Here is a 6,569-nt window from a genome sequence, read left to right on the forward strand (position 1 = left end):
GTCAACCACAGTCCCCAGGTTGATACCTGGTCCCCAGGAGGCTACCCAATCTGCAGGGTAACATTAGGCCCCTGTAGGATTCCAGGCCCCAAGTGGATTCCTAGGCCCATGGTGAACATCAGGTGCAGGTGTCCAAGAGGCCCTGGGTGGACATAACTGTGTACAGGTAAGGAGTTGACCTGTGGGGAGGGTGAGCAGTCAGCAGCCCAGTGGGGTCCTGAGTAGGTCTTCTGGAAGGAGGAGACTGAGGGGATGGAAACTTAAAGAAGTAACCTCACTTCCTTGGCGACAGACCTAAGGGAACTTAGAATTTTGGTAAACAGGCCAAGTGGCTCACACCTGCAATCTCAGCACTTTGGGAGGCTGAGGTGGGCAGATCATGAGGTCAGGAGTTTGAGACCAGCCTGATCAAAATGGTAAAACCCCCATCTCTACTAAAAATACAAAAAAATTAAAAATTAGAAAAAATCTAGCTGAGTGTGGTGGTGCGCGCCTCGTGCCTGTAATCTCAGCTACTCAGGAGACTGAGGCAGGAGAATTGATTGAACCCAGGAGGTGGAGGTTGCAGTGAGCTGAGATCGTGCCACTGCACTTCAGCCTGGGCAACAGAATGAGACTCTATCTCAAAAAAAAAAAAAAAAAAGAATTCTGGTAACCAGGAACCCACATCCTAGAGTCAGCCCCGTAGCCTGTTCACTTGGTGGGAGATACTCAAGAGAGCAAGATGTAATCGTGCTGCATCCCCACATCTCGAGGCTCCTGCTTCAGGAATGGTGGGAGTGAGCGCCTTTCTTTTCCAGCGATGTCCATGTATGCTCATCCCTCACTCCAGATGCCTCTGGCCATTTGGCAGAAGCCCCCCAGGCCCCAGGTAGCACAGGACAGGAGTCACCAGGTAGACATCAGGCTCGCAGGTGCAATCGTGGTGTGCTATAGCCTTGAACTGCTAGGCTCAAGTCATCCTCCTGCCTCAGCCTCCCAAGTAGCTGGGAGTACAGGTGCATGCCACCACGCCTAACTACAAATCCAGATTCTTATAGTGACAGTTGATTAGATGGTTCTCTTCTAGAAATAGAAGCTCAAGGATTGCACATGCATCTCCTGGAAATATTTCTTTTGTCTTTTTTTTTTTTTTTTTTTTTTTTTAGATGGAATCTCACTCTGTCGCCCATGTTGGAGTGCAATGGCACAATCTTGGCTCACTCCAACCTCCACCTCCCAGGTTCAAGTGATTTTTCTGCCTCAGCTTCCTGAGTAGCTGGGACTACAGGCGCTTGCCACCACGCCTGGCTAATTTTTATATTTTTAGTAGAGACAGTATTTCACCATGTTGGTTAGGATGGTCTCGAACTCCTGACTGCATGATCCACCCACCTCGGCCTCCCAAAGTGCTGGGATTACAAGCGCACCACCATGGCCGGCCTCCTGGAAACATTTCTAAAACCCAGGTGAATACGCCTCCTAAGTTTTCCAAGCTGACAAAAACTCTGGGATAAGTAACAGATGGATTTGGGAAATTGCAAAAGTGTAGCACAAAGCTAGTGTAATTTATGCCTTATAAAAGACTGGCTCAAAGTAGTTTTCCCTTTAATTAAATATTTATGTTATAGCCAGAAACAGCAAGTGGTCTTTGTGTGGTCAGGACTGGCTTGCAATATGTCTATTTAAAAAAGAAAATGAATGGCCATGAAATAGTAATTCTTTACATGTTAACAGTAGATTCTGCTCTTTCCCTGCCTGAAGGCAAACAGAATGGCTAGAGATAACCAATCAGCTGCATCTGGAAACATACTTTAATAAAAAGACTGGGAGGACAGGTTCAATTAGGAAGTGGATCCGAGGTTTTAGTGAAGCCAGATGATGAGAAATACTCAGCCCTTTACCATTTATCTGGGGGCCGCGAAGGTGAACTTTTTTACTTTAGTTGCATTTTCTCATCTTTAGAATGGGGAAAATAACATGAGATGACCAATTTTTCCACGAAGCTTAGATTACTAACTGCTGTATCAATTTTCCAAACTCGTATATGACCCTTGCAAAGGATAATCTGTTGTAGCAAACTAATCTCAAGTATAATTTTGTGTTTTTAGTTTTTCTTCAGTCTGAAAATTTAGAAATGATCATGAACCAGAGCATGTAAATTCCTCTTATTTAGTTTTGTTATCTTTTATTATAAAAATTTACTTTTTTAGAGATGGGGTCTTGTGATGTTGCCCAGGCTGGAGTGGAGTGGCATGATCATGGCTCACTGCAACCTCCGCCTCCTGGGCTCAAATGATCCTCCCACCTCAGTCTCCTGAGTAGCTTGGACTACAGGTGCACACCCCCCTGCCTGGCTAATTTTGGTATTTTTTGTAAAGACAAGGTTTCACTATGTTGCTCAGGCTGGTCTCCAACTCTTGGGCTCAAGTGATCTGCCTGCCTCAGCCTCCTAAAGTGCTGGGATTAGAGGCGTAAGCTACTGCACCCGGCCTAGATCAGTGTTTTAATAACCTGCACTTAATAGCTTAAAGTTATTCCCTGAACTTTATAAAGTTTCATTTGCCTGAACTGCTAGAGCAACACTGCAATATCAATTATTGTTGGAATTAAATACACGTGTATGTATGTATGTATGTAACGAAAGGCAAAATTTGTACTTGGGTTTGGAGCTCAGAAAACTTCTCAGGGCAAAGGCCATGAAAATACAAATACATACTAATTAATTTTTAAAAAGGGGGTGTTGAAAAAAGTCTAATTCTGAAATTTAAATTAATCTCCCAAATTTGAGAACCTAGAACAAAGTTCATTCCAAGAGGTACACTCTTAACCACGTTAATAATGAAACTACAGTCGTGCAATAAAAGAGAAAAAGTAAAGAGATGAGAAAAATACGGCATTCTTTGATGTTGAGTCTAGGGCACATGGGTTCTAAAACTGCCGAATTGGAAAGGCATCTGCTCTCAAGACATTGTAAACAATGCCAAGTGCTAAATATTTAAAAGGTAATTAGGATATCTAAACCTAGGCTTGGAAACATTTTTAAAGCTTAAACACCTAAGTAAAGAATAATAACTGTTTTAAAATAACCACTTAGATAGAAAGTACGAGTGAAAAAAAAAATCCCATGAGATTTAGGCCAGAAATTAGTTACCCCACAATATAAGATTTTAGTTAGCTTTGGAAGGAAGCTTTCCTGATATATTCATGCACTTTGCATGAACAACTTTTTTGTCTCTTAACACATAATTCACAACAGTTTAGGGTCTCCTATAGGAAACACACAATTTCTTTTTCTTTTTCTTTTTTTCTTTTTTTCTTTTTTTACACACAGTCTTGCTCTGTCGCAAGGCTGCAGTGCAGGGGTGCAATCTTGGATCACTGCAACCTTCGCCTGCCTGGTTCAAATGATTCCCCTGCCTCAGCCTCCTAACTAGCTGGGATTACAGGCATGTGTCACCACACCCAGCTATTTTTTATTTTTTTAATTTTTTTAGTAGAGACAGGGTTTCATCATGTTGGCCAGGATGGTCTAGATCTCCTGACTTCATGATCCACCTGCCTTGGCCTCCCAAAGTGCTGGGTTTACAGGCATGAGCCATCACACCTGGCCTTTTCTTTCCTTGAGACTAAGTTTCACGCTGTCACCCAGTCTGTTGCCCAGGCTGGAGTGCAGTGGTGTGATCTGCTCACTGCAACCTCTGCTTCCCGGGTTCAAGTGATTCTTCTTCCTCAGCCTCCTGAATAGCTGGGACTATAGGCACAAGCTACCATGCCCAACTAAGTTTTGTATTTTTAGTAGAGATGAGGTTTCACCATATTGGTCAAGCTGGTCTCAAATTCTTGACCTCATGATATACCCACTTTGACCTCCCAAAGTGCTGGGGTTATAGGCGTGAGCCACCATGCCTGGCCCTTCTTTCTTCTTTCCTTCTTTTCTTTTCTTTTCCTTTCTTTCTTTCTTTCTTTAAAGAATTCTGCTATTTCAAGAATTCTGAAATAGCTACCTTTAAAGAATTCAAGAATTCTGAAATAGCTACCTTTAAAGAATTCAAGAATTCTGCTATTTCAAGAATTCTGAAATAGCTACCTTTAAAGAATTCTGCTATTTACAATAAAAGTGAGATCTCCCTCCTCCATCCTGTGTTGCACAGCTTGGGATTGCACCCTTGTTCCTGGCACCTTTGCATTGCAGGAGCCTGCCTTTGACTTTCTTTCCTCTCTGCACATCTTCTATTCTTGCTGCTTCTCTTTACAGAAAGTGCTGAGCTTCTTGGCGAGTGTCCCTCCCAACAGATGAATATTCAGCAGAGAATGGAGAGCTTTCTACTGGAAGAATCAGGATGTGGCTGTTTATAAAGTTATTGCATTTTTTTTTGAAGAGTGGCTGCAATTAGTTTTGGTGTTAGGCAGCAAAAACCCCAAAATGTTCTTTTTGATTTCACATTGCTTGCATAATACAGATACCCATTTACTGGAAGAAATCTTTGTGGGTAAGTGTATGAGTGTGTATGCATAAGTATGTGTGTGTGTGTGTGTGTGAGACTCCACATATATTTCTGGAGTGCCTTCTATGTTCCAGGCATGGTGTTAGTCAACATATGTAATTGAGAGTAAAGCAGTCATGATCTCTGCTCTTAACCAATTTACAATCTAGGATAAAAGAGACTTTCCATGTTCAAATCCACAATGACATTAATTGCAATATGATCATTGTTGTGTTTGAAGAATAGCTAAGAAAAGCACAAAGAACTTACAAGATGGCTTAACAGAAGAACTTCATCTAGCTTACAAGTATGGATAGCCCCTTTCTAAGAAAGCGGTATGAGTAAGGATGAATAGGAATAGGCCAGATAAAATACTAAGCCAGGAGTTGGAGGTGGACACGGGGGAGGGAGGTGACATAGTACTGACAGAGAGGTGTAGAGAGCTGAGGAGGCTGATGAATGTAGAGAAAGTAGAAGTGTCACTGGATTGCAGTTCTTGATAGGTAGAAATGTTGTATGAGGGGACGAAAACAAGGCCATTGGAAAGGGAAGCTGAAGGTGGTGGTGGTGGTGTTTGTGAAGGTATTCATATTATTGCAAAATTATCTGAAGTGCAGTTTCCAATGTTGACCAAATTCATGGTATGACTGTGGAAGTTGGTGCTTGGGGTGAATGATGACAACTATCAGTGGGTATCAGGGTAAGGAACTGCTGGTCAAGGTGTTGATGGTGCATCCAAGTGATGTTAAATCTGCTTAGCATGATGGTAAGGTTGGGTGAAAAGACAATCAGTTGGGTGCTAAATTCTTTAAGGAGTGATCAAATGATTAAGTGAGGACTGGAGGGAGAAGAGGCTCTTATTGTCAACTACTCAAAGGAGCAGCTTACAAAAGAGAGTGCAGTTATTTGTCTGCAAGTGGCATTGGGTAGTCAGGAGGACACTGCCTTGGTTCTGATACTGGGATATTTCGAGTTTGATGGAAAACATCTCCCAGCCCCTGCTTGAGAGGAGAAGCAGTATCCTTAGGTGACAGTGGGTTTCAGTGAAGTCAAGAAAGTGTGTGGTGTGTGTGTGTGTGCGATAACTTTGAGATAATTATGGGTTAGAAACATGTGGATTAAGGTAAGAAGAGACTACCCTCAGGCATTCATCCAAACTTTGAATGTCTTCTAGAAACCTCCTCTCAAGTCACAGTCAAGTAACTGTGATTGATTGATCCAGCAATTGCAAAATCACTCTCTTCTAATGCATACCATTTAAGTTAATTTAAAATGTAAGTTTTATTTTCTTTTTGGATGGGGTCTTGACTGCATCCTGAAAACATAGCTGGTGTTTTTATTACCTTAGTGTAAGCTGTGTAGTCAAAAGAATAGTGGGAATGGTCACTGTGTGTGGATATTGTTGTTCCTGAGGTAAATTCTGTCCTAGCTACTAACCAAAGGATCTTTCAGAAATGCTCTCCCAAACCACTGCCCATTGGATAGCAAACGCAGTATCTATTTTAGAGAAAATGATTGCATCAGATTAAAATGGTTAAATTGTCTTAACATGCCAGGATGTTATCTTTTCATGAAAACATTTTTTATTAACTTTTTTTTAAAGGAGGACAACTGCTCTTCAGATTTTTCCCATGAGAACTGGAGATTAAACTTTGATTTTTCTCCTTTTATCCTCCCCAACAGAAGCTGTATGTTTTGAGGATAACCACTTGGTTTAAAGCAAAATAGCCTTAAATAAACATACATACCTTAAAATGAATGAGCATTTCTGGTATAGTCTTAGATTTCACAGTGTCATACTGACTGGGTTGAGAAAGCCACCAGAATTTCATAGCTCAAAGTTCAGGTTTTATACAAGATTTATATGTCCTGTAGAATATTTTGTTTGCTGCAGTTTGAAATGATAGTATCTTCTTCTCTAGGAAACTAATGTTTAACAAGTAAGTACAACTGGATTTGCTAACAGGAGATGGAGAAAAAAAATGTCACTATTTTGAATGGGGTTTGTGTTTACCAGTACACAAAATGTATGCTTGTATTATCGATTATGTGAAAATATCTATAATTGTTAGAAAGATAAAATCCATGTTTGACAAGAAAATC

The 6,569-nt window shown here is 41.1% G+C and overlaps 1 long non-coding RNA gene across 2 annotated transcripts in view; it reads left to right on the plus strand.

Annotated features, from left to right (window-relative positions):
* The window catches only part of LOC139359485 (uncharacterized), a 72,103-nt gene that overhangs the window by 23,592 nt on the left and 41,942 nt on the right, over nt 1-6,569 (plus strand). For both annotated transcript variants that reach the window (XR_011615522.1, XR_011615521.1), the window contains exon 2: nt 4,238-4,472. This is a non-coding gene — a long non-coding RNA (uncharacterized lncRNA). The remainder of the gene's footprint in view (nt 1-4,237; nt 4,473-6,569) is intronic.

This window comes from Macaca nemestrina, chromosome 17 (genome assembly GCF_043159975.1).
Source record: "Macaca nemestrina isolate mMacNem1 chromosome 17, mMacNem.hap1, whole genome shotgun sequence".
Taxonomy (NCBI): domain Eukaryota; kingdom Metazoa; phylum Chordata; class Mammalia; order Primates; family Cercopithecidae; genus Macaca; species Macaca nemestrina.